This window comes from Pseudophryne corroboree, chromosome 9 (genome assembly GCF_028390025.1).
Source record: "Pseudophryne corroboree isolate aPseCor3 chromosome 9, aPseCor3.hap2, whole genome shotgun sequence".
In the NCBI taxonomy this organism is placed as follows: Eukaryota; Metazoa; Chordata; class Amphibia; order Anura; family Myobatrachidae; genus Pseudophryne; species Pseudophryne corroboree.
The window spans coordinates 229,994,743-230,022,344 of NC_086452.1; the positions used below are offsets into that span (position 1 = coordinate 229,994,743).

Sequence of the window (27,602 nt, forward strand, 5' to 3'; positions counted from 1 at the left end):
GTACCAGTCACATGTAAGTGCAGTACAGTAAATTCCTACAGCCACTCTCCATTGCCTTATATGTAACTTTAATGTATGCAGTGTCGGACTGGGGCATGTAGGGCCCACCGGGGGGAATGCAGTGGTAGGGGCCCATGTTAAGGGGTGTGGCCAGACTGCAGAGGGGGTGTGGCCTGCCACCACATTGATTTGACTAACCATTAGAGAGTGCAACATCTGAGCTGAGCCCCTTCATTAAATTCAGTAAATTCAGCTGCTGCATGCATGATAATGTACCAGATTAATAACAGCAATGCACTGTAGAAAATACACCATAGTCCAGTATAAGGTAACATTTGTATAATATATAATTCAAGTGCACAGTCTGGAACCTGATTCTTAGAGCAGGAGGTGGGGCCTCAAGCAGTGGGGCCCACCAGAGGTTTCCTCTGTACCCCTGTGGGCCAGTCCAAGCCTGAATGTATGCATTTTAAGATGGTAGCTTTGTGTATCCCATTCAGTAGGCCTGATAAAAGTTCACTAGTCGATAACAATGGCTATTGCACCCATGCTCTGGATGCATTGAATGCAAAGGTGGGTATTCAATTACTGGATAAGGGTGCAATTAGTTTGTGAGATAAAAATTGAGCGCTATGTATGTAGTTATATGGCATACATTGCACATGTACATACTATATTTAGGAAAAAAGATACGTATCATTTACAGCGGTTGCTTTCTCATAAAAATAAAGAAATAAAATAAACATATAAGTTAGATGATTATAGCCCCTTAGGGGTAAGATTGCGGAGCTTCTTGTGCCCAAGAGTTTGCTCAGTGATACACAGTCCCATATACGTCCAGCCGTTGTCTCTGATAGTAATAGGACTGTTCCTAGGGATCAGTGCATCTGGCACTCAGGTATTTCATACTGCCCGGTGGTGACGTCACTGCTCCGGTGCTGGTGTGAATAATAATCTCCTCTATTTGGTCTTGCTTTCAATGCGTTTCGTACCACACGGGTACTTTATCAAGAAAGTTCTCATGTTCAAACAGGAAGTCCTTTAATTCTCAAAAAAACATTTTTTTAAGGGATTCAATTGTGCACCGCACCCCCTTATGCGTATCTATATGAACAAGCTATTTAATTGTTACTCCAGACGCTCATTAGCATTTAATGTGCCTCTAAAGTTCTCATTTGGGCATCTGAAGTCTGGGTTAGGGTGCTTTAGAACCCCAAGCTATGGACTATTTACAGTTTTTCTTGCACCTCAGGAGGCTGTGAGAAAAAATGTGACTGCTGCGTCCAATGGATATTTAATGGGTATTTAGAAGTAGAGTATACTACTGTTTGCAAAGCATCACTTCTGATATGATGCTCACTCCACCACAAAATAATAAAATAAAATTATATATATATATATATATATATAAATATATTATATAATGGTTGAGTATCCCATATCCAAAATGCTTGGGAGCAGAAATATTTTGGATATCGGATTTTTCCGTATTTTGGAATAAATGCATACCATAATGAGATATCTTGGCGATGGGACCCAAGTCTAAGCACAGAATGCATTTATGTTTCATATACACCTTATACACACAGCCTGAAGGGTATTTAATACAATATTTTTAATTACTTTGTGAATTAAACAAAGTCTGTGTACACTGAGCCATCAGAAAACAAAGGTTTCACTATCTCACTCTCACTCAAAAGATTCCGTATTTCAGAACATCTGGATATGGGATACTCAACCTGTATGTTTGTATATATATATATATATATATATATATATATACATACATACACATACACTGTATATAGGTTAGGGGAAACGGATGTCTAGAATTTCAATATTCCACATGTTCTTCTTACATTGTTTTTTTTCATATAAAACATAGGTCTTTTTTCTGTTTACAGCTGATTGTACCCCACAGAATGTAACAGTGATTCGTGATTGCCATATAAATACTGTTTGCCTGTATTGGAATCCAGTTGTTAATGCTGTGAAATATACTGCCAGTGCCATCGCCCCAGATGGCACCAAGGAAGAATGTGAAAACAAGGACACCTACTGCTTCTTCTTGAACCTACTATGTGGCACAGTGTATGAGATGAGTGTGTTTGCTTTTGATGGTAAACAGAATGGTTCTAGCAGCCCTGCAGTCACAGTAAAGACAGGTAAGAAGAATGTAATGCAATAAAATCATGAAGTATTTGTAGCTGAAGTGGCTATTGTGCCCTACATACTGGCGGATTTGCCGCTGAGGTGCCCGGCGGCCGGTACGGCCGACGGATGACCTGGCGGCGGAGGGGAGGGGGTGAAGTTTCTTCACTCCCCCGTCACCCGGCCCCGTAGCCCTGCATGCTAATATGGATGAGATTGTCCATATTGGCATGCATGTATAAACGACCTGGCACCAATGACGAACGAGTGCAGGGCCGCGCATCGTTTATCGTTCGTGCATACACACGAAAATATATGAACAATATCTCATTCATTAATGAACGAGATCGTTCATATCTTTCAGTGTAATCGCTAAGTGTGTATTGCCCATAAGATCACTTGATCGCTTGCAGTTCCACCTCAGCCGCAGCATGATTGACATGCTGAGATGGCAAAGGGACATTCTACAAAATGGGGGCGTTTCTCCCATTTTGTAGGCGTGCCGAACCCAGGGTCTTTTTCCTACAGGTGTCTCCTGCAGCATTAGCATATTAATTGTACACAGGGGCAGAACTACTGGAGGCAATGGAGGCAGTTGCTGATGGGATTCAGCTCTGAAGGGGGCACCTTTCCTCCATTGTTTCTGGTACCTGAATCCCGTGCTCTGTGTCCTGGACTAACTGATCTCACAGAGTAGTAAGTGCAGATAAGCTTTAGTCGTGCTCCCGTTCTGTGTTATAACTGCCGCTGCAAAGCTGGATGGCTCTGAATGCCATCAGTGCAGAGGGGGAGCTGTGGCAGAGACTTGCTGCAGGGTCATGCTGGTCTGTACAGCTCCGGTTGCTGGCTCCTGCACAGGGGTGACGGATCAGGTGGTGAACTTGTGCCAAAGCATAGGTGCCTCATGGTATTGGATATGTGCCTATCAGAGGAGCAAGGAAGAAACATTATGGTAATTACTATCTGGAGTGTGTATAAGGAGCATTTTAAAGAAGGCAGGGGTAGGTTATTGCACTAGCTCTAACTATATAGATATGAACCAGTTCAAAAATAGATGCATTTTTATTGTATCACAATTGCTATTGACAGGGATCCTTGTGGCTGATACAGTAATTATTGAGGAGAACTATTATTGACTGGTGGTGCTCCCCTAGCATTATAACAGTAAAGTCATTTTGGAGAGGGAAAGCAAACAATATTTTATTTTTTTGTGGGAGGTCTTTTTTTTAAAAAACAATTAAATTCAGTAAAACTTGACTTTTAATGATATCGCTTAAAAACACTTCACCCAAGTCGAAGAGTCGAAATGTGGAAGTGCCAACATCTATTTTACACTTCGGGCAAATAAGATTAAGTTACACCACTGGATGTACGGTACTGCACTGCCGCTTCCCTGCAACTGTGCAATACCGTACATATCGGAATCGAGCCCACAGACAACAAGAGCTGGCATTAAACTTAGTCATCAATTTATTGATGATAATATAACTATGGCTTGTATGGAGGCAAGGAGAATGCGAACATATTAGAATCCCACTCTGCGGCCCTGTAATCCTGCAGTGGCCCACCATATGACCAACAGTGCCAACAATGCTTTCCACCTAGACATATATATTGGTAGATGCTCAGTTAGCTTAGTGATATCATTCAGGTGCTCGAAAGGGAGGGGTATTTCTGAGCAAGAAAAAAAGGCATTTGCTTCCCCCAGCACCCTGAATGATAACCGTAACCAGATATAAATCCCACATAATAATAGAATTCAGAGATCTTCGTTACACATATTTGCGCAAATGTATGGTTAAGCCCCAAAGCCGCCTCTAGGCATCTCTGTATATTTGGGGTCCCTAGCGCTTTATCTAGGTGCAGGGTGTGGCACCCCAAAACACCAGCATAAGCCAGAAAGCCAAGCGTAGCATACCAGTGAAAAAACTATAGTGATAATAAATTAGTATTTAGGAAGCCGAAGGGTGATACAAACATGAAATGTAATTAAAATAGAGAAATAGTGTTAAAAAATTAATAAGTGAAAAGTGTTAATAGAATGTAAAGGTATGCCACACTAAAGCCATCCAGCTCAGCCAGTCTAGAGGCACCACACCTCACACCTCCATTACCCCAATCTGGGTCTAATATTAACCAGCAAGGAGCCACATGATAATGGATCCTTACTATAATATGTCTAAGCTAAGAGCTACCTACCTTGGAGCAACCCCATAATGCTCCATGTGGCATGTCAGGGCCTGCACCTCCTCCTAATGCAGAAACCTCTCTGCCTCTCACAACAGACATATAGATTGGTAAATGCTCAATTAGCTTAGTGATATCATTCAGGTGCTCGAAAGGAAGGGGTATTTCTGAGCAAGAAAAAAAGCAATTGTTTCCCCAGCACACTGAATGGATAACAGTAACCAGATATAAATCCCACATAATAATAGAATTCAGAGATCTTCGTTACACATATTTGCGCAAATGTGTGGTTAAGCCCCAAAGCCGCATCAAGGCGTCTCTGTATATTTGGAGTCCCTAGCGCTATATCTAGGTGCAGGGTGTGGCACCCCAAAACACCAGCATAAGCCAGAAAGCAAAGCCCAGCAATGCTTTCCACCTACTTCTTCTTATCATGTCCAATGGCTGATCTACCTGTAAAGTGGTGTCACTAACCTCCAGTATCATGTTTCGCAGATGTAGAGTATTCCACTGTTAGCAAAGCATCACTTCTGATATGATGCTCACTCTGCTACAAAAAACCCCAAAACAATTAAAATAGGTTGGGGAAAGGGATGTCTAGAAGAAGAGGCCCAAATAGGTGCACAGTTCTTAATGTAGAATAAAAAAACCTCTCATCCAAGGGCGTAGCTACCATAGGTGCAGGGAGTGCAGCTGCTATGGGGCCCAGAGCTGAGTGGGTCCTGCTTTCCCTGTCAAAGATACATGTGTTATATAAGTTTTTTTTCCCATTGGGTGATGTATAGAGGCACTAACAAAATTTTAACTTTGGGCCTACAAAATATCTAATTATGCCTCCTGACCTGCTCATTGTAATGTGGTATAAAATGAACGGGAGGGCATTATAATTAGAGATGAGCGCCTGAAATTTTTCGTGTTTTGTGTTTTGGTTTTGGGTTCGGTTCCGCGGCCGTGTTTTGGGTTCGAACGCGTTTTGGCAAAACCTCACCGAATTTTTTTTGTCGGATTCGGGTGTGTTTTGGATTCGGGTGTTTTTTTCAAAAAACACTAAAAAACAGCTTAAATCATAGAATTTGGGGGTCATTTTGATCCCAAAGTATTATTAACCTCAAAAACCATAATTTACACTCATTTTCAGTCTATTCTGAATACCTCACACCTCACAATATTATTTTTAGTCCTAAAATTTGCACCGAGGTCGCTGTGTGAGTAAGATAAGCGACCCTAGTGGCCGACACAAACACCGGGCCCATCTAGGAGTGGCACTGCAGTGTCTCGCAGGATGTCCCTTCCAAAAAACCCTCCCCAAACAGCACATGACGCAAAGAAAAAAAGAGGCGCAATGAGGTAGCTGTGTGAGTAAGATTAGCGACCCTAGTGGCCGACACAAACACCGGGCCCATCTAGGAGTGGCACTGCAGTGTCACGCAGGATGGCCCTTCCAAAAAACCCTCCCCAAACAGCACATGACGCAAAGAAAAAAAGAGGCGCAATGAGGTAGCTGTGTGAGTAAGATTAGCGACCCTAGTGGCCGACACAAACACCGGGCCCATCTAGGAGTGGCACTGCAGTGTCACGCAGGATGTCCCTTCCAAAAAACCCTCCCCAAACAGCACATGACGCAAAGAAAAAAAGAGGCGCAATGAGGTAGCTGTGTGAGTAAGATTAGCGACCCTAGTGGCCGACACAAACACCGGGCCCATCTAGGAGTGGCACTGCAGTGTCACGCAGGATGTCCCTTCCAAAAAACCCTCCCCAAACAGCACATGACGCAAAGAAAAAAAGAGGCGCAATGAGGTAGCTGTGTGAGTAAGATTAGCGACCCTAGTGGCCGACACAAACACCGGGCCCATCTAGGAGTGGCACTGCAGTGTCACGCAGGATGTCCCTTCCAAAAAACCCTCCCCAAACAGCACATGACGCAAAGAAAAAAAGAGGCGCAATGAGGTAGCTGACTGTGTGAGTAAGATTAGCGACCCTAGTGGCCGACACAAACACCGGGCCCATTTAGGAGTGGCACTGCAGTGTCACGCAGGATGTCCCTTCCTAAAAACCCTCCCAAATCAGCACATGATGCAAAGAAAAAGAAAAGAAAAAAGAGGTGCAAGATGGAATTGTCCTTGGGCCCTCCCACCCACCCTTATGTTGTATAAACAAAACAGGACATGCACACTTTAACCAACCCATCATTTCAGTGACAGGGTCTGCCACACGACTGTGACTGATATGACGGGTTGGTTTGGACCCCCCCCAAAAAAGAAGCAATTAATCTCTCCTTGCACAAACTGGCTCTACAGAGGCAAGATGTCCACCTCATCATCACCCTCCGATATATCACCGTGTACATCCCCCTCCTCACAGATTATCAATTCGTCCCCACTGGAATCCACCATCTCAGCTCCCTGTGTACTTTGTGGAGGCAATTGCTGCTGGTCAATGTCTCCGCGGAGGAATTGATTATAATTCATTTTAATGAACATCATCTTCTCCACATTTTCTGGATGTAACCTCGTACGCCGATTGCTGACAAGGTGAGCGGCGGCACTAAACACTCTTTCGGAGTACACACTTGTGGGAGGGCAACTTAGGTAGAATAAAGCCAGTTTGTGCAAGGGCCTCCAAATTGCCTCTTTTTCCTGCCAGTATAAGTACGGACTGTGTGACGTGCCTACTTGGATGCGGTCACTCATATAATCCTCCACCATTCTATCAATGTTGAGAGAATCATATGCAGTGACAGTAGACGACATGTCCGTAATCGTTGTCAGGTCCTTCAGTCCGGACCAGATGTCAGCATCAGCAGTCGCTCCAGACTGCCCTGCATCACCGCCAGCGGGTGGGCTCGGAATTCTGAGCCTTTTCCTCGCACCCCCAGTTGCGGGAGAATGTGAAGGAGGAGATGTTGACAGGTCGCGTTCCGCTTGACTTGACAATTTTGTCACCAGCAGGTCTTTCAACCCCAGCAGACTTGTGTCTGCCGGAAAGAGAGATCCAAGGTAGGCTTTAAATCTAGGATCGAGCACGGTGGCCAAAATGTAGTGCTCTGATTTCAACAGATTGACCACCCGTGAATCCTTGTTAAGCGAATTAAGGGCTCCATCCACATGTCCCACATGCCTAGCGGAATCGCTCCGTGTTAGCTCCTCCTTCAATGTCTCCAGCTTCTTCTGCAAAAGCCTGATGAGGGGAATGACCTGACTCAGGCTGGCAGTGTCTGAACTGACTTCACGTGTGGCAAGTTCAAAGGGCATCAGAACCTTGCACAACGTTGAAATCATTCTCCACTGCGCTTGAGACAGGTGCATTCCACCTCCTATATCGTGCTCAATTGTATAGGCTTGAATGGCCTTTTGCTGCTCCTCCAACCTCTGAAGCATATAGAGGGTTGAATTCCACCTCGTTACCACTTCTTGCTTCAGATGATGGCAGGGCAGGTTCAGTAGTTTTTGGTGGTGCTCCAGTCTTCTGTACGTGGTGCCTGTACGCCGAAAGTGTCCCGCAATTCTTCTGGCCACCGACAGCATCTCTTGCACGCCCCTGTCGTTTTTTAAAAAATTCTGCACCACCAAATTCAAGGTATGTGCAAAACATGGGACGTGCTGGAATTTGCCCATATTTAATGCACACACAATATTGCTGGCGTTGTCCGATGCCACAAATCCACAGGAGAGTCCAATTGGGGTAAGCCATTCCGCGATGATCTTCCTCAGTTGCCGTAAGAGGTTTTCAGCTGTGTGCGTATTCTGGAAAGCGGTGATACAAAGCGTAGCCTGCCTAGGAAAGAGTTGGCGTTTGCGAGATGCTGCTACTGGTGCCGCCGCTGCTGTTCTTGCGGCGGGAGTCCATACATCTACCCAGTGGGCTGTCACAGTCATATAGTCCTGACCCTGCCCTGCTCCACTTGTCCACATGTCCGTGGTTAAGTGGACATTGGGTACAACTGCATTTTTTAGGACACTGGTGAGTCTTTTTCTGACGTCCGTGTACATTCTCGGTATCGCCTGCCTAGAGAAGTGGAACCTAGATGGTATTTGGTAACGGGGGCACACTGCCTCAATAAATTGTCTAGTTCCCTGTGAACTAACGGCGGATACCGGACGCACGTCTAACACCAACATAGTTGTCAAGGCCTCAGTTATCCGCTTTGCAGCAGGATGACTGCTGTGATATTTCATCTTCCTCGCAAAGGACTGTTGAACAGTCAATTGCTTACTGGAAGTAGTACAAGTGGGCTTACGACTTCCCCTCTGGGATGACCATCGACTCCCAGCAGCAACAACAGCAGCGCCAGCAGCAGTAGGCGTTACACGCAAGGATGCATCGGAGGAATCCCAGGCAGGAGAGGAATCGTCAGAATTGCCAGTGACATGGCCTGCAGGACTATTGGCATTCCTGGGGAAGGAGGAAATTGACACTGAGGGAGTTGGTGGGGTGGTTTGCGTGAGCTTGGTTACAAGAGGAAGGGATTTACTGGTCAGTGGACTGCTTCCGCTGTCACCCAAAGTTTTTGAACTTGTCACTGACTTATTATGAATGCGCTGCAGGTGACGTATAAGGGAGGATGTTCCGAGGTGGTTAACGTCCTTACCCCTACTTATTACAGCTTGACAAAGGGAACACACGGCTTGACACCTGTTGTCCGCATTTCTGTTGAAATACCTCCACACCGAAGAGCTGATTTTTTTGGTATTTTCACCTGGCATGTCAACGGCCATATTCCTCCCACGGACAACAGGTGTCTCCCCGGGTGCCTGACTTAAACAAACCACCTCACCATCAGAATCCTCCTGGTCAATTTCCTCCCCAGCGCCAGCAACACCCATATCCTCCTCATCCTGGTGTACTTCAACACTGACATCTTCAATCTGACTATCAGGAACTGGACTGCGGGTGCTCCTTCCAGCACTTGCAGGGGGCGTGCAAATGGTGGAAGGCGCATGCTCTTCACGTCCAGTGTTGGGAAGGTCAGGCATCGCAACCGACACAATTGGACTCTCCTTGTGGATTTGGGATTTCGAAGAATGCACAGTTCTTTGCTGTGCTGCTTTTGCCAGCTTGAGTCTTTTCATTTTTCTAGCGAGAGGCTGAGTGCTTCCATCCTCATGTGAAGCTGAACCACTAGCCATGAACATAGGCCAGGGCCTCAGCCGTTCCTTGCCACTCCGTGTCGTAAATGGCATATTGGCAAGTTTACGCTTCTCCTCCGACAATTTTATTTTAGGTTTTGGAGTCCTTTTTTTTCTGATATTTGGTGTTTTGGATTTGACATGCTCTGTACTATGACATTGGGCATCGGCCTTGGCAGACGACGTTGCTGGCATTTCATCGTCTCGGCCATGACTAGTGGCAGCAGCTTCAGCACGAGGTGGAAGTGGATCTTGATCTTTCCCTAATTTTGGAACCTCAACATTTTTGTTCTCCATATTTTAATAGGCACAACTAAAAGGCACCTCAGGTAAACAATGGAGATGGATACTAGTATACAATTATGGACTGCCTGCCGAGTGCAGACACAGAGGTAGCCACAGCCGTGAACTACCGTACTGTACTGTGTCTGCTGCTAATATAGACTGGTTGATAAAGAGATGTCTATGTAACTATGTATGTATAAAGAAGAAAGAAAAAAAAACCACGGTTAGGTGGTATACAATTATGGACGGACTGCCTGCCGAGTGCAGACACAGAGGTAGCCACAGCCGTGAACTACCGTACTGTACTGTGTCTGCTGCTAATATAGACTGGTTGATAAAGAGATGTCTATGTAACTATGTATGTATAAAGAAGAAAGAAAAAAAAACCACGGTTAGGTGGTATACAATTATGGACGGACTGCCTGCCGAGTGCAGACACAGAGGTAGCCACAGCCGTGAACTACCGTACTGTACTGTGTCTGCTGCTAATATAGACTGGTTGATAAAGAGATGTCGTAGTAGTATGTATGTATAAAGAAGAAAAAAAAACCACGGTTAGGTGGTATACAATTATGGACGGACTGCCTGCCGAGTGCAGACACAGAGGTAGCCACAGCCGTGAACTACCGTACTGTACTGTGTCTGCTGCTAATATAGACTGGTTGATAAAGAGATGTCTATGTAACTATGTATGTATAAAGAAGAAAGAAAAAAAAACCACGGTTAGGTGGTATACAATTATGGACGGACTGCCTGCCGAGTGCAGACACAGAGGTAGCCACAGCTGTGAACTACCGTACTGTACTGTGTCTGCTGCTAATATAGACTGGTTGATAAAGAGATGTCTATGTAACTATGTATGTATAAAGAAGAAAGAAAAAAAAACCACGGTTAGGTGGTATACAATTATGGACGGACTGCCTGCCGAGTGCAGACACAGAGGTAGCCACAGCCGTGAACTACCGTACTGTACTGTGTCTGTTGCTAATATAGACTGGTTGATAAAGAGATGTCTATGTAACTATGTATGTATAAAGAAGAAAGAAAAAAAAACCACGGTTAGGTGGTATACAATTATGGACAGACTGCCTGCCGAGTGCAGACACAGAGGTAGCCACAGCCGTGAACTACCGTACTGTACTGTGTCTGCTGCTAATATAGACTGGTTGATAAAGAGATGTCTATGTAACTATGTATGTATAAAGAAGAAAGAAAAAAAAACCACGGTTAGGTGGTATACAATTATGGACGGACTGCCTGCCGAGTGCAGACACAGAGGTAGCCACAGCCGTGAACTACCGTACTGTACTGTGTCTGCTGCTAATATAGACTGGTTGATAAAGAGATGTCGTAGTAGTATGTATGTATAAAGAAGAAAAAAAAACCACGGTTAGGTGGTATACAATTATGGACGGACTGCCTGCCAAGTGCAGACACAGAGGTAGCCACAGCCGTGAACTACTGTACTGTGTCTGCTGCGACTGGATGATAAATGATATAAAAATATATATATATCACTACTGCAGCCGGACAGGTATATATTATATATTATATAATGACGGACCTGCTGGACACTGTCTGTCAGCAGAATGAGTTTTATTTTTATAGAATAAAAAAAACAGCAACACACAAGTGAAGTCACACGACGAGTGTTTAACTTTTTCAGGCAATCACAATATAAGTATACTACTAACTATACTGGTGGTCAGTGTGGTCAGGTCACTGGTCAGTCACACTGGCAGTGGCACTCCTGCAGCAAAAGTGTGCACTGTTTAATTTTAATATAATATTATTATGTACTCCTGGCTCCTGCTATAACCTATAACTGGCACTGCAGTGCTCCCCAGTCTCCCCCACAATTATAAGCTGTGTGAGCTGAGCAGTCAGACAGATATATAATATATATAGATGATGCAGCACACTGGGCTGAGCCTGAGCAGTGCACACAGATATGGTATGTGACTGAGTCACTGTGTGTATCGCTTTTTTCAGGCAGAGAACGGATATATTAAATAAACTGCACTGTCTGGTGGTCACTCACTAGTAAACTCTCTGCACTCTCTACACTTCTACAGTACTCCTCCTAGTCCTAAGCTCCAGTAAATCTCTCTCTCTTATAATCTAAATGGAGAGGACGCCAGCCACGTCCTCTCCCTATCAATCTCAATGCACGTGTGAAAATGGCGGCGACGCGCGGCTCCTTATATAGAATCCGAGTCTCGCGAGAATCCGACAGCGTCATGATGACGTTCGGGCGCGCTCGGGTTAACCGAGCAAGGCGGGAGGATCCGAGTCTGCTCGGACCCGTGAAAAAAACCATGAAGTTCGGGCGGGTTCGGATTCAGAGAAACCGAACCCGCTCATCTCTAATTATAATATCACATAATATTAACTAGGGGCACTGTAATGTGGCACAATATGAACTGGAGACACTGTATTAATTGCGGATACCGTGTTGCATAATGTGAACTGGCAGCCCTACAATGTGACATAATGTGAACTAGGGCATTGCTAGCAGTCCTAAAATAAACTAGAAATGAACAACTGCTGCAGAGAGGTGTCTCTTTAAAAGCATTGGGACAGGGGACCTTCAAAATGTTGCTGACTACCTTGAAAAGTTCTGGCTACGCCCCGGCTCTCATCTACCCTGCCATATCATTGGTAAACTAAACTAAGTAAAGCTCACTGTCCGACTCATACGCAGTCCCTAAATGCCTCAGGGTTTTACTCCCATCAGGCTGACTACCCTTACATCAGCCCAGTTTGTAAAAAAAATATATTTTTTAACTTACAGGTTTTAAAATCCACTCCGATCCATACTGTGCTCATGGCATCAGTTATAGCTCCATTGGTAAGATAAGAGAACTCAGAGAGAAATGGGACTACTGAAAAAAAAATTATATACCTAATCTGTTCCTTAATAGCTTTACTTTAATTAATATATTATATTACTAAGTAACAGATTAAATTTGATATATTCCACATGTTCTTACATTGTTTTGTCATGTTAAACATAGAACTTATTTCTGTTTTACAGCTGATTGTGCCCCATTGAATGTGACAGTGATTCATGATTGCCATATAAACACTGTTAGCCTGTATTGGAATCCAGTTGTTAATGCTGTGAAATATACTGCCAGTGCCATCGCACCAGATGGCACCAAGGAAGAATGTGTTAACAGAGACACCTATTGCTTCTTCTTGAACCTACTATGTGGCACAGTGTATGAGATGAGTGTGTTTGCTTTTGATGGTAAATGGAATGGTTCTAACAGTCCTGCAGTCACAGTAAGGACAGGTAAGATGAATGTAATGCAATTAATATCATTAAGTATTTTTATTTGTTTAACATGCAATGCAAAGACAAATACAGTACTGTGGGCAGGGGCGGATTGGGAACAAATAGCGGCCCTGGAAAAATTTGTCCTAGTGGCCCCACATGGGCAGCACCAGAGGTGTAAGGTCTAGCCATGGGCAATGGCAGCAGCACCCTCCCCCTCAAGACTTTCCAGCTAGTGGGCATGTCTAGCATCAAGGGGGAAGTTAAAAAGAAATAAAATAAAATATTATGACACATTGTATGATACACCTTCAGAATTTAGGAAACGATATCATTCTTTAGAAAGATCTATTTTCTTGCTTATTACACCAACCGTATCCCAATCACTATTCACTCAATCTTATATGTCAGCCAAGCAGGCAGACAGAGCATACACTAGATCATCTGCAATCACAGGCTAAGTGGCAAAGTCATTTTCATATATGCAAATAATTTTGCATCTTATTCATTATGTCTATAAATAGGACCACATGTCCTCAAACAAAACAGGCCCCACGGGTGCGCCGGCCCACCGGGAATCTTCCCCGTAAACCCTATGGCCAATCCGCCTCTGACTGTGGGGTCCATTTTTAAGCAAATAATCAGATTACCTGTTTCATAACTATGTACTGTATAAGTAATCTGTGTGTTTGCATGAACGCAGTGTGTATGTATTGGTTTCCAGTCTTTAGGTTGACAGTAAAAAGGTAGACAGTCAATAGATCGACTGCTATTGGTCGACATGCATTAGGTCGACATGGTAAAAAAGTTGACATTAAAATGGTCGACAGCATATGGCCAACATGCGTTTAAAAAAACCAAAACATTTTTATTTTATAATTGTTTTTTTTTTTTTTACCATCCATGTGGCGTCGATTTGGAACTGTAACCTGAAGCATGGCAAGCGAATGATGCGAGGGGACGCCGTATACCACGCCTGGCCAACCTGTGGCTCTACAGATGTTGTTAAACTACACATCCCAGCATGCCCTGCCACAGCTTTAGCATTCCCTAATAGCAAAACTGTGGCAAAGCATAATGGTACTTGTAGTTTTACAACAGCTGGAGATCCACAGGTTGCCGTATACTAATTGGGGGGTTCCTGCAGGGGTTAAAGTGGGCCAGAATGGGGCGGACAGCGTTCCGTCAGTTCTAATTGGAGGCGAATCACCACAGCAGTGATTAGCAGCCGCAGCTCCTGCCAATGCTTCAGAGAAGCCTGAATCATGTGGTCCCTGCGACACCCCACAGTTCTCCTCCGACCGCGCTGCTGTGTTGCTGATGCAGGGGAGCTAGTAGGAGGAGCCGAATGCTGCCAGAGCGCGGCAGCACATGGATCAGTGAACCGGAAAGGTTGCGGGATAGTGATACCGACTGAACTTACTAAAAAGGTGACACATGAAAATCTTACCCTGATCTTTGAACCCCACAGCAACCTCTTCACCCCATTCATAGCTGTCCACATGTTATAATCCCTGCTGCTACAATGTAATGTATCCTATGTCTGTTCTTTGTGCTGCTTGTAAATTCAGTATGTGGACATGCCACATAGGGGGACATTTACTAAGCGTGATAAGAGCGCAGAAGTGAGCCAGTGGGGAAGTTGCCCATGGCAACCAATCAGCACTGAAGTAACATCTAGGATTTGCATACTATAAAGTTATACAGAGCTGCTGATTAGTCTCTTAAAATACTAGAGACTGGGCACCAAGTGCATGCTCACCACATTTGTGAATAGTTGCCTACCCTCCCTCATTCTGCAGGAGACTTCCTGAAATAGCAGCAATCTCCCTCACTCCCTGAATAGTCCAGCAATCTCCCTGATTACACCTTACCCCCATTATGCAGCTATCACATTCTTGGGGAAAGTAAGAAATCAGAGATACATACATTCAAATGCAGGGCCGGATTAAGGCTCCACGGGGCCCGGGGTACTTAATACAAGGGGGCCCCCTAAGTGCTATATATAGTGTATATGGGGGGGGGGAAGTTCTATCTATCTATATATATATATATATATATATATATATATATATATATATATATATATATATATAAAAGCAGAGAGCTGTTAGAGGCAGTACAGTGAATATTACTGAATAAAAATATAGAAATCACATTTTCCAATGTAGAAAAACAAAAACAATATTACACTGTCACATGGTAGGTGGTATAGTATGATGCTGGGGAATGCTTCTTCTAGCATCTAAGGGCACGCAAACTGCTGGTTACAATAGTACAGGTCTGTATAATCTGCCTGTCACAAAATTAATTTTCTCACAGCCCAACTTCAAGACGAAAACACACACATAGCATACATACACACACACAACATACACACAGCATACATACTGTACATACACACAACACACACAGCATACATACTGCACATACACACAACACACACAGCATGCACGCACACGCACACACACACACACACACACACAATACATACTGTACATATACACAACACATACACATAGCATACATACATACATACATACATACATACTGTAGCATACTTACACACAACACACAGCATACATACATACACACATACATACATACTGTAGCATACTTACACACAACACACAGCATGCATACATACATACATACATACATACAAAGTAAACAAACAAACAAACAAACAAACACACACACACACCATTAAGCACGAACCATACCAAGAGAGAAGAGGAGCTGGAGGAGATTGTCACTGCCGGAGTCCATGTGAGCAGTGCTCCTGCTGCACATACTCAATAGCTCCCTCTGCTGCCTGCAATGTATCCAGCGCTGCAGAGAGCTCTGCTGTGCTGATCAGAGCTCTCAGTGAGGAGCAGCCGTGCGTGTTTCCCCGGCGGCTCTGATTGTGACTGCAGGTGTGACCGGCCAGTGCAGAAAACAAATTTGATCCGTGCGGGAGAGGGTTGGGGGGAGGGGGGTTCTGCACCACTGCCACCAACGGCATAACTTTATAAAACAAAAATTCAAAAATCATGTAAACGTCCAGTGCTTGATGGCAGGCAGGGGGCCACCAATATAAGGGGGGCCTGGGGTACTGTGTCCCCTTGGAACCCCCCTTAATCCGGCTCTGTTCAAATGGGATCATCAGTGCCATTCCCTGCATTGGTTATAAAGCACAATGATGACTTCCGGTGGGCGGAGCATTGAGATGGCCGCGTTTTAATCTGATCTCCGTAACCCCTGCACAAAATTCTCCACCATCCTCCCTTAAAACGGCTAATTAACAAAAATAATTTATCCTAAGTGCTGTGGGAGGACTAGACGTGCACATCAAGCTATAGACCGGGGACAACGGGAAAGTATTTCCACCGGAATCTGGCCCGAACAGCCTGGGCCCCTATATGCCTCGTGGCGAGAAAAGCGTCCATTACTCACTCTGATCCGTTGCTGCCTCCGAGACCCCTTGATCGCACGTGGAGTGGTGGATCCCTGTGGCCGGCCTCCCGTTCACTGGGCCGAAGTGGGGTAGGTGGTGACGGGACCCTATTGATATGAGCGGTCGGGCAGGCGCTGCCTGAGACGGCTGCTCCCGGAGCCCGGCGGCTGTGCGACTTGGCGCTCTCGGGCGGAGAGAGGGGACAGAGTTACCTCTACCAAAGGCGCCTTCGATAAACTCCTCACACTCCTCCATATAAAGACTATACAGCAGCGCTCCAACGAGAACGGGCATACCCCCTGGGGACACAACTTTACCCGGCTTCTTTGCTAAACTTACCCTGCTGGTGTGGTGGGTTGACTACTGCCGGGGCTGCCCGCTGAACTGCCGCGATAGCCTGGGAGGTCAGTTGCATCAGCCGGGATCGACCGACTTGCTGCCTTCCCCTGCTGAGATCCGGATCCTGGATATATTTCTGCCGCTGAGGACCCAGGTGGTGACTTGTAGGTGCATGGAGCGCCTGCGGTCTGTGCCAGCCATTGAACCCTGGATGCGGTGAATCCAGACCCATACACAAGGAACTCCTACATTGGTGGTTAAAGCTTCAGCCTTGTGAAGACAGATCCCGCCTTCACTGCAGAGCCTCTCCATAAATTTCTCTGCACATCACTCATCCATCAGAACCCCGGATACCAGAACTGGTGACGGACGAAGTGATACAGCCTTCACCAACCACGTATTGTTTAATCTGGTATTAATTATCTATCTCCCCCTCTCACTTTCTATCTATTTCTAATACTCTTTTCTTCTACCCTCCTATACTTTTGCTCTATATTCCCATCTCCACTCTATACCTCAAGCCAGAAGACAACCTAATTTTACTCAAGGAACTTGGTATTTAGCAGGACTGTAAATCTGCTGTAAAAGACATTTGTATTACTGCAAATATTTTCAGGTTCCACTGCAGCTCACTGTTTTGTTAATTGAGATTACGTCACTCAACCTGACTATAGAATACAAACACTGCCATCTGGTGGTGTCCAGTTATAAAGGCCAGTATTATTCATCTAGCTGGGCATATATTAGAAAAACCTACTATTAACAGTGAATGTGAGAAGGTTGTTCCCAAATAACTTACCACAATAGAGGTTAAAGTGGTGACAAACGTCTCTGACTAAAAATCCTATATCTAGTAACGCATTACATACTATACTGATTAGTATTTACTATTGTACTGGCTATTGTTAATTTGTAAAGCAGCTATTACAGTATTCTCCAGTCATATATACACATGCCCTATTACTTTATAATAGCCTATGATTAATGACCTTGCAGGAAATACCAACGGTGTTGCATGTTGTTATCCTATTACGACAAATAGCACTGTCCACGGAGAACGGACGTCACCATTGTATGCCGCGCAATACTCAGCAAATGTGACGTGGTTTACGGATAAATAATAGGTCCACATCACTGGTAGTTTGATGCAAATTACGCTGATTTTAAGATTATAACCATTTGAATACTACATTTACTTCCAGTTGTATATTGGTGTGGGTCTCCTTGGATACTGTTTTAGAGGTTTATTTCCCCCCCCCACCACCACCACCATTATCCCCCCCTTCCCTCCCCTCCCCCTTTTTTTTTTTTTTTATTATTAATTTATCGGTTTCAAGCCTTACAAGACTGCTGCTGATTAACTGTGTTGCTACAAATGACCTAAAAGTACTGATTTTGATAATTTGTGCACAATCCAATAAGTACAGACTAATCTTTACAGATTCAGCGATTGAATTCAACTCTGTTCTTTGATATATACTTATAGTTATGTAGCAACCTTAAAGATCTACATCCATAGGTGGTACAGAATCTCTAGCTAACCTGGTTATTGTCTCGTAGTATGGACAAATTTGTAGACAAATATCCAACTGATACTATGGTCAGGAACGGGAAATCTCAATCCAAAACCCCTTCTGCTAGGGAAAAGGTAAACACACCCCAACCCAACCGCTCACCTCCCTCAGCTTCTCAAGATCTTTCCTCCTCACCCATTATACCTTCTCTCTCTGTAGAGGGCTCCGTACCTTTAAACCCAACTCTGGAAAAAAAGTTGGATGCAATCCAAACAAGTTTAAATACGGTCCTGTCCCACTTAGAATCACATACCAAACGGTTAGTAGAGGTGGAACAACGTGTTAGTACGGCAGAGGATGCTATTGTATCTCTGCAAAATTCTGATGATTCTCACTATCAACAAATAGCTTTTCTGACCTCAAAGATTGATGAACTTGAAAATAGAGATAGGCGGAGCAATCTCAGATTTATAGGCATCCCAGAATCAATATCGGGTTCAGATCTTTTTGATTTACTAAGTGTTGACATAATTCAAATTCTTAATGTTCCTAGCACTTCGGGAACAGTGATTATTGAACGGGCGCATCGTATCGGTCCTGATAGAGGTTCCCCCTCATCCCAAGTACGCCCTCGTCCTGTTATTGCCAAATTTCTTAATTTTAGAGATAAAGAGAACATACTCATGGCATACAGGAGAAAGCGCACTCTTGAAGTGCGAAACTTTAAAGTGCTGATATTTCAGGACTTCTCTGCCTCTGTAGCTCAGAGGAGAAAAGAATTTACCCCAATATGCAAACATCTGTTCACTGAGAATGTTAAATTCGCCCTTCTATACCCAGCTAAATTGAGGGTCTTCACTGATGGAAGGACCCTTACTTTTGATACTCCTGACCAAGCTAGAGATCACCTAAAGATTCCGTTGCACGGTGCTTCTAAAAATCCACCTCCAAATGGATGAATTAATGGTTTACCATCCTGACTATTTACGCTTTACTCTGGTCTCCCGACAAAATAATATTTTCTTACCCCCTTTGTGAAGAAGGGGTTGATTTATTGTTAATAAGCTGTTGGAATCATTACAATACTTGCATGCTCGCTATTTTTATGATGTATTACAGTTTATCCAAGTGTTATTTTTGGTGCTTTTTACTCTTTCTCTCTTCTCTTCTTCCTTCTCCTCTTCTCCTGAATAGCCTGTGGCCCCTCTCTATTTTCTCTTTGCAGTTACCATCCTCAACCTACATTCAGAATGCCGGTCTCACTCGCTGGGATGTGACGGGCACCCTAATCAAAGATACACTATTTACATTTTCTTTTGGTAAGTGTGGAATTGGATGACAGCCCATGCTGACTTTTCTAATTTAGCCCCCCAACTATCATCGACGTCTATTCTGTTTTTATCATGGAATGTAGCGGGATTGAATTCCGTATGCAAACGACGACGGGTATTATCCCATCTCAAACGATTAACCCCTGATATCACTTTATTACAGGAGACGCATTGGCTGCGTAGTCCCCATGCAACCCTTAAAGCAACATGGGTTCAGGAATGTGTCTCGGCCTCTTTTGATAAAAAGAAACGTGGTGTGGCGATTTTATTTAGTAAACATCTTCAAAATACTATAGATAATGTAGTAGCTGACAGGGAAGGGCGGTTTTTGTTGATACATCTTTCAATTCATGGTGAGAAATTTACTATTTTAAATATATACGCTCCTAACACGTCTAGTTTAACCTTTTATAAAAAAATATCAAATCTCCTCATGAAATATGATACCCCTAATCTGATAATTGGGGGTGATTTTAATTGCTTACATAACCCCCTATTGGATCACTCCGCCCATACCTCCCCCACTCTTTCAAATCATGCAAACGGGGTTGATTTTCTCTGTTCCAACCATGATGTGGTTGATCAATGGAGACTGCATAATCCTTCTTGCAAGGATTTCACGTTCCATTCTAAGGTACACGATGTATTTACCAGAATAGACTATATACTGGTAGCGGATACTCTATTCCAGCGAATCAGTAATACTATAATAGATCCTATCATTATATCGGATCATGCCCCTATACTATTCGACTTAACTAGACATACTCCCTGGCATTCCTCACGCCTTTGGCGCTTCCCCTCCTTTCTCTCCCAGAACGACGATTTTCAATTATATTTGAAAACTAAGTGGAGGGATTATGTAGACGATAACTTAGAACATTGGAATGATCCTGTTTTATTTTGGGAGGCCTCAAAGGCAGTGATGAGAGGGCATGTGATCTCATACATAGCCAAACGTAACCGAACCCACAGGGAGACATTACTTTCTTTAAAAAATAGACTGAAGGAAGCTTACCGCTACAATTTGCGATTTTCAACAACAGATAATAAATCTAATTATCTACATCATAAACAAATTTTGGAATCTTTCCTTTTAAAAGAGGCTCAAATCAAAATAGATTACTCTAAAAATACTTATTACCGCTGGGGAGGTAAATCGGGGGAAAACTTAGCTTACATGGCAAGTCGACAACGGAGGAAACAATTCATTATGAAAATCCTAGATCCAAATTCTAATGTAATGGCTGCCAAACCTGCTGACATTAACAATATATTTCATTCATACTTTACTTCTCTTTATGAGGATTCTTCAGTCGATCCCCTGTTATCAGACTCCTTTCTTAAGGAAGCCAATTTACCATATCTAACAGCTCAGCAGAAAGAATTCCTTTCTGGTGATATAACAGAGGAAGATGTTAGGTTTGCCATTGATAACCTACATCTTAACAAGTCACCAGGTCCTGACGGATTTAATGGGAACTATTATAAGATACTAAAAGACGATATTATTCCTTCCCTGACCCATGTCTTTAAACAGATTCAGGAGGGAAAACTTAAATATCCTACATTTAATGATTCCTACACTATATTATTATTGAAACCTAATAAAAATCCTGACTTAGTAGCCTCATATAGACCCATTACTCTCCTAAATCAGGATTACAAAATTCTTTCTAAGATTCTGGCTTCTCGCTTGCAAATAATTCTTCCTTCTCTCCTGACATCCCACCAAGCTGGATTTACTCATGGCAGGAACATGGTTCGCAATGTTCGCTTGGCAATAGCGGCTTTATATTCTTCAACAATTCAAGATCACTCCACTAATATATTGTTGAGTTTAGATGCCTAAAAGGCTTTTGATAAAGTTTTATGGCCACATTTGTATGCTATATTACAACAACGAGGGTTTGATTCTTCCTTTATTAATTTACTCAAATATCTATATAGCTCCCCCAAGACAAAATTATTAATCAATGGTCTTTTAGGTGATCCTATTCAAATGTTCAGGGGAACTTGACAGGGATGCCCCTTATCCCCCTTACTTTTCAATCTTGCGTTAGATCCTTTGTTAAGAGTTCTCCAATCCTGGCCCCTTTTCCGAGGTATGTCCTATGACAATACAGAAATCAAGATAGCCGCCTTTGCTGATGACCTTCTCCTTTTCATTTCTAATCCAAACGAATGTTTAATGCCCCTTCTCTCTAAACTAGAAGAATTTGGTAAGATATCAGGTTTTACTATAAATCACTCTAAATCTACCATCATGGCCCTAAGCACTTCTTTTCGTAGAAATACATTACCAGTTGGCGATCTGAAATGGGCAGACACTTTCATCTCTTACTTAGGGATTCGCCTTCCTAGAAATATTTATGATTTATATACCATTAATATTAAAAGTACTATTGATACAGTCCTTAAAGAATTGGACGGATGGCAGCACTTACGGTTATCCTTTCTGGGAAGAGCCAACCTTATAAAAATGATTACCTTCCCGAAACTGCTGTATCCTATTCAGGTTCTACCACTTGTGTTTACCAAGATGGATCTTAAACGAATTGATGCAGCTTTTCGACAATTTATTTGGAAAAAAACAAAACCTCGCCTTAGTCTTCGATTGTTACAAAGAACTAAATTAGAAGGAGGTATTAATTTTCCAAATATGGAAATCTATAATTATGCTGCTGTATGCAGGCATATTAAGGATTGGATTTCACATTCTGAATTATATTCCAATTATTTAGTAGAAAAATCCTTTCTTACCAATATAGACTTGGTTTGTTTTTTACACCTCCATAAATCTGACATCCCAACAGGAGTATTAGACAACCCTCTCTTAATGTCAGCATGGTCAGTTTGGCATACGATCCGCAATAAATGGAGACTTAGCACCTCATACTCATTGTTTCTTCCTTGGCTTGGCAATGTGAACTTTCAACACGGTTTGGCCTCTGCTCCCTTTACTTTGTGGGCCCAACAAGGGCTTACCACAATTTATCAGCTTACTGATACAACCATACAACGTACTCTCACTTTTTCTCAGGCTCAATCTAAATTCTCCTTTTTAAAAATTCACAACTTAGCCTTTTTGCAAGCACAGCATTACGTTTCTAAGGTGACCTCTTATTTTTCTCCCATGGACTGGAAGAACCAGTTGGATATCGCCTTTCGATCTATAGCTAACACTAGAGGAACTATTTCAAGGTTCTACAAAATATTGCGGACACCGTATTATGAAGGCCATTACGATACAGGCATTACTAGATGGCAGAGACACTTTCCTGATCTTAGTGAAGCAATCATTCTAAAAGCGCTTTTATATTCTAACCGTACCCTTCCAACCATTATGTACCAGGAAATGTTCTTCAAAATTTTTTATAGGGGATACCTATCACCTTCTCGGTGTCAGTTGGTGGGGATGTCTTCCACTTCGGCATGTCCAAAATGTACTCGACCTGAGGCTACCCTTTTTCACTGCCTATGGGATTGTACTTACATTAAAAAATTCTGGCTTCAAATAAAACAATTCGCCACTAAAGATTTGGTTAATTTTCTACCATTGTCTCCTGAATGGGCCGTTTTTGGCATATTGACGACCACCTCTAGAATATCTCCAGGTTGTCGGAAGCTACTGTTGATTCTATCAGCTGTGGCAAAAAAGTGTATTTTACAACAATGGATACATCCATCTCCTCCCTCCTTACAAATGTTTAAAGATAAACTCTTTCACGTGTTCAAAATGGATTGGATGGAGACTTCATTACATAAAGAACAACGCATAGAGAAATTTTTTGAGGTATGGGAATCTTTTATTGATACTTTGAGCATTTCAACAAAAACTCAGATTCATAATTGCTTTCGTACAACTCTATGGTATGAAACTGCAGTATGTCTATCCGAACCCCCCATCCGATTGAGTTAACATCACTCTCCATTTCCTCCTCCCCCCCCCCCCCTTTTTTTCTTCTCACGGGGCTACAGGCGATCCCTTCCCTACCCTCCTCTTTTTACACCATATATCTGTTCATTCTTCGTTTCTTACTCTTCTATACCTTTTTCTTTTTCTTTCTTCTTTCTCTCCACTCTTTATCCTTGGAAGATTAAATTCTCTTTCACTCTTCTTTCCTAATCGATTATATAATGTTTTGATAATGTACAAACTTTATATTCTGGGCACAACAGTTTGTGTTACAATCATTTTCTATTGTATTGTTCTCTTAAGTATTATTCCACTCAATGCTCTGTTGACATTGTATTGAAGATGTTTAAAAGGAAAAAGTGAAAATAAAAACATTTTTGAAAAAAAATAAAAATAAAGCACAATGATCTCTGTGGCTACATGCATTTTTAAATAAGGTTTTTCGTGACCATTCACAGTATATAGAACCTCTTGTAAATCACAATAAAAAAACAAATCCTGCAAAATCTTTTCTTCAACAAATAGATCTTACTAACGTTGGGGCTCATTTACATTTGGATGTAAGGCATTTTCATGACACGCCTCTCCGATGTAGCAGTACGCGCCCGCGTTTATAGGTGTTTCTTTCACAATCTCCCTGAAATGCTTTTTCAAAAGTAGGCAAGTATGCACTTGTGGTCACTTCTACCAGTCACCTGCAAACTATATAAAGATACAAGTGACACTGCTAAACCATATTTTTTATGATGGCTATGTTGTTGTCATAATCTAATAACAAGTCATGTGTATATCTAAATGGGGAAAAATAGCCCTTAAACAAAAAATTTTTCATGTGACAATCAGAGCCGGATTAAGGGGGGTTCCAAGGGGACACAGTACCCCAGGCCCCCCTTATATTGGTGGCCCCCTGCCTGCCATCAAGCACTGGACGTTTACATGATTTTTTAATTTTTGTTTTATAAAGTTATGCCGTTGGTGGCAGTGGTGCAGAACCCCCCTCCCCCCAACCCTCTCCCGCACGGATCAAATTTGTTTTCTGCACTGGCCGGTCACACCTGCAGTCACAATCAGAGCCGACGGCTCTCTGCAGCGCTGGATACATTGCAGGCAGCAGAGGGAGCTATTGAGTATGTGCAGCAGGAGCACCGCTCACATGGACTCCGGCAGTGACAATCTCCTCCAGCTCCTCTTCTCTCTTGGTATGGTTAGTGCTTAATGGTGTGTGTGTGTGTGTGTGTTTGTTTGTTTGTTTACTTTGTATGTATGTATGTATGTATGTATGTATGCATGCTGTGTGTTGTGTGTAAGTATGCTACAGTATGTATGTGTGTATGTATGTATGTATGTATGTATGCTGTGTGTTGTGTGTAAGTATGCTACAGTATGTATGTATGTATGTATGTATGTATGTATGCTATGTGTATGTGTTGTGTATATGTACAGTATGTATGGTGTGTGTGTGTGTGTGTGTGTGTGTGTGCATGCTGTGTGTGTTGTGTGTATGTACAGTATGTATGCTGTGTGTGTTGTGTGTATGTACAGTATGTATGCTGTGTGTATGTTGTGTGTATGTATGCTATGTGTGTGCTTTCGTCTTGAAGTTGGGCTGTGAGAAAATGAATTTTGTGACAGGCAGATTATACAGACCTGTACTATTGTAACCAGCAGCTTGCGTGCCCTTAGATGCTAGAAGAAGCATACCCCAGCATCATACTGTACCACCTACCATGTGACAGTGTAATATTGTTTTTGTTTTTCTACATTGGAAAATGTGATTTCTATATTTTTGTTCAGTAATATTCACTGTACTGCCTCTAACAGCTCTCTGCTTTTATATATATATATATATATATATATATATATATATATATATATATAGATAGATAGAACTTCCCCCCCCCCCATATACACTATATATAGCACTTAGGGGGCCCCCTTGTATTAAGTACTCCGGGCCCCGTGGAGCCTTAATCCGGCCCTGGTGACAATGTAATTACCAGGCATATATATGTACTGTAGATGTCAACAAAGGGTATTACAGGCAGCTGGAGCTAAAACATTTATATATGAAGATCTATTATATCAAGGCACTAATAGTTACACTAGTCAGTGGCGGAACTACCACCAGTGCAATCTGTGCCTTGCACTGGGGCCCGCCACTGTCAAGGGGCCCAAAGCAGCGCGGCATGTAATGAGTCAGACTGACTCATTACATGCCGCTGTGTGCTGCGGGACACCGCCGCCCGCAGCACACAGCTGCCCACCGAGGAGAGGAGCGCAGCGGCTACAGGGGGGAAGGAGGAGGAGGGAGGGGGAGGAGGGAGCCGCAGCAGCGCTGTGTAATTGGTGGAGGCGCTGCTGCTGCTGTCCCTCTCCTTCACCATAGGCTGTCCTCCGCCGCTGTGAATCCTGGGAGGCGCATCCTAGCATTCACCGCAGCGGAGGACAGCCTATGGTTAAGAAGAGGGACAGCTGCAGCAGCGCCTCCACCAATTACACAGCGCTGCTGCGGCTCCCTCTCCCTCCTCCTCCTTCTCCCCTGCCCGGGATCTCTGCCAGAACCTGCTGCACTGAGGTACCTGACTGCCAGCGGAGACAGCAAGTATAATCTATTCATTCTTTCTCTCTTTCTCTCTTTCTTTCTTTCCTGTCTGCCTTAATGTGTAAAAAGGGGGATGCTGTCTGCAATAATGTGTAAAAAGGGGGACGCTGTCTGCTGTAATGTTTAAATAAGGGGACTCTGTCTGCCGTTATGTGTAAAAAGGGGACGCTGTCTGCCATAATGTGTAAAAAGGGGACGCTGTCTGCTGTAATGTGTAAAAAGCGGACACTGTCTGCTGTAATGTGTAAAAGGTGGACGCTGTCTGCCGTAATGTGTAAAAAGGGGAATCTGTCCGCCGTAAGGTATAAAAGGGGCTCTACCTGGTGTAGTGGTGCTACTGTGCGGCGTAATTTGAATAATGTAGACTACTGTGCACCATTATATGAATTTTGTGGCCACACCCCTTCCCCACGAAGCCAGGCCCCTATATTTTTTCCACGCGTCTACGGCGCGCCCTGCCCCTGTTTTACATAGAGGTGGGGCTCCGATGCCGTTTCTTGCACACAGCGCTAAAATGTCTAGTTTTGGCACTGTTGCTAGGTATCCATGTCTCTGGCCCTGAGCAGTTCCCCCTCACCAGATCCTCTCCAGGGGTGAGGGGGTGGACTTGGATGGGATGAGGGAGGGGTGGGGGGGTGGGGGGGGAAAGCATTTTGTAGCTCCCGGGCCCACCGCTCCCTAGTTCCGCCACTGACACTAGTATACAGTATACAAGTGGTAGACACTGAATGGCAGATAGTAATGTTTTATACATCTACTCTACGTTTCCTAACATGGCATAACAGTTCATTTACTACTGAGATGGGGGTAAAGTAGGTTGGAACAGAGTTCCGTTATTTTTAATTGGCGGTGAACAGAATCTGCGGTGAACAGCAGCCGCAGCGACCGCCAACATTAGAGAGGAGCCGGAATCCCACCCAACACACGACCATGCTGCTGCTGTGCAGCCGGCAGGAGGGTTAGCTACAGGAGAGAGCTGCATGCCACCAGAGCGTGTCGCCCACTGGATCAGTGATCCAGACAGACCAACAACAACCAAATGACACACCTCACGGAGATGTCTGACAGAAGCTGGTACCGCTGGCTCAGAGCAGGCATTCAAGGGGTAACAGGCCAGGATACCCACTGAATGCTACGGGCAGGGTATGGCTGCAGAAAGAATAGCATAGTATTAAGAGAGTGGAGAAGGGATAGCAGAGTAAGGAAAGTACAGAGAAGGTAGAACTGAGAAGGGATAGCAGATTAAAAGAAAAAGGGGTGAAAGACCACAGACAGACCACAGACAGACCGAGACACAGCAAGAAAAAAACCAGCAGAAAGAAATGACAGAAAAGGATGTGGTCAGCTGCTCATATCTGCCCCCACTCTCATAGTACTATTCCTCCATCCTCCTTTGCAGACAGCCACTCTCTTTTATTCTCTCTCCTTT

General features: G+C 43.6%; 1 long non-coding RNA gene across 4 annotated transcripts in view; it reads right to left on the minus strand.

Moving 5' to 3' along the window:
• LOC134957922 (uncharacterized) overlaps positions 1–27,602 on the minus strand; it is a 119,735-nt gene that overhangs the window by 13,102 nt on the left and 79,031 nt on the right. Inside the window, exon 4 of one of the 4 annotated variants that reach the window (XR_010186797.1) lies at positions 2,802–3,073. The exons of 1 other annotated variant lie outside the window; for it this stretch is intronic. This is a non-coding gene — a long non-coding RNA (uncharacterized LOC134957922). Of the gene's footprint in view, positions 1–656; positions 3,074–23,626; positions 23,778–27,602 lie in introns of those variants that run through there. 2 more of the 4 variants (XR_010186796.1, XR_010186798.1) reach the window with 2 other exon arrangements.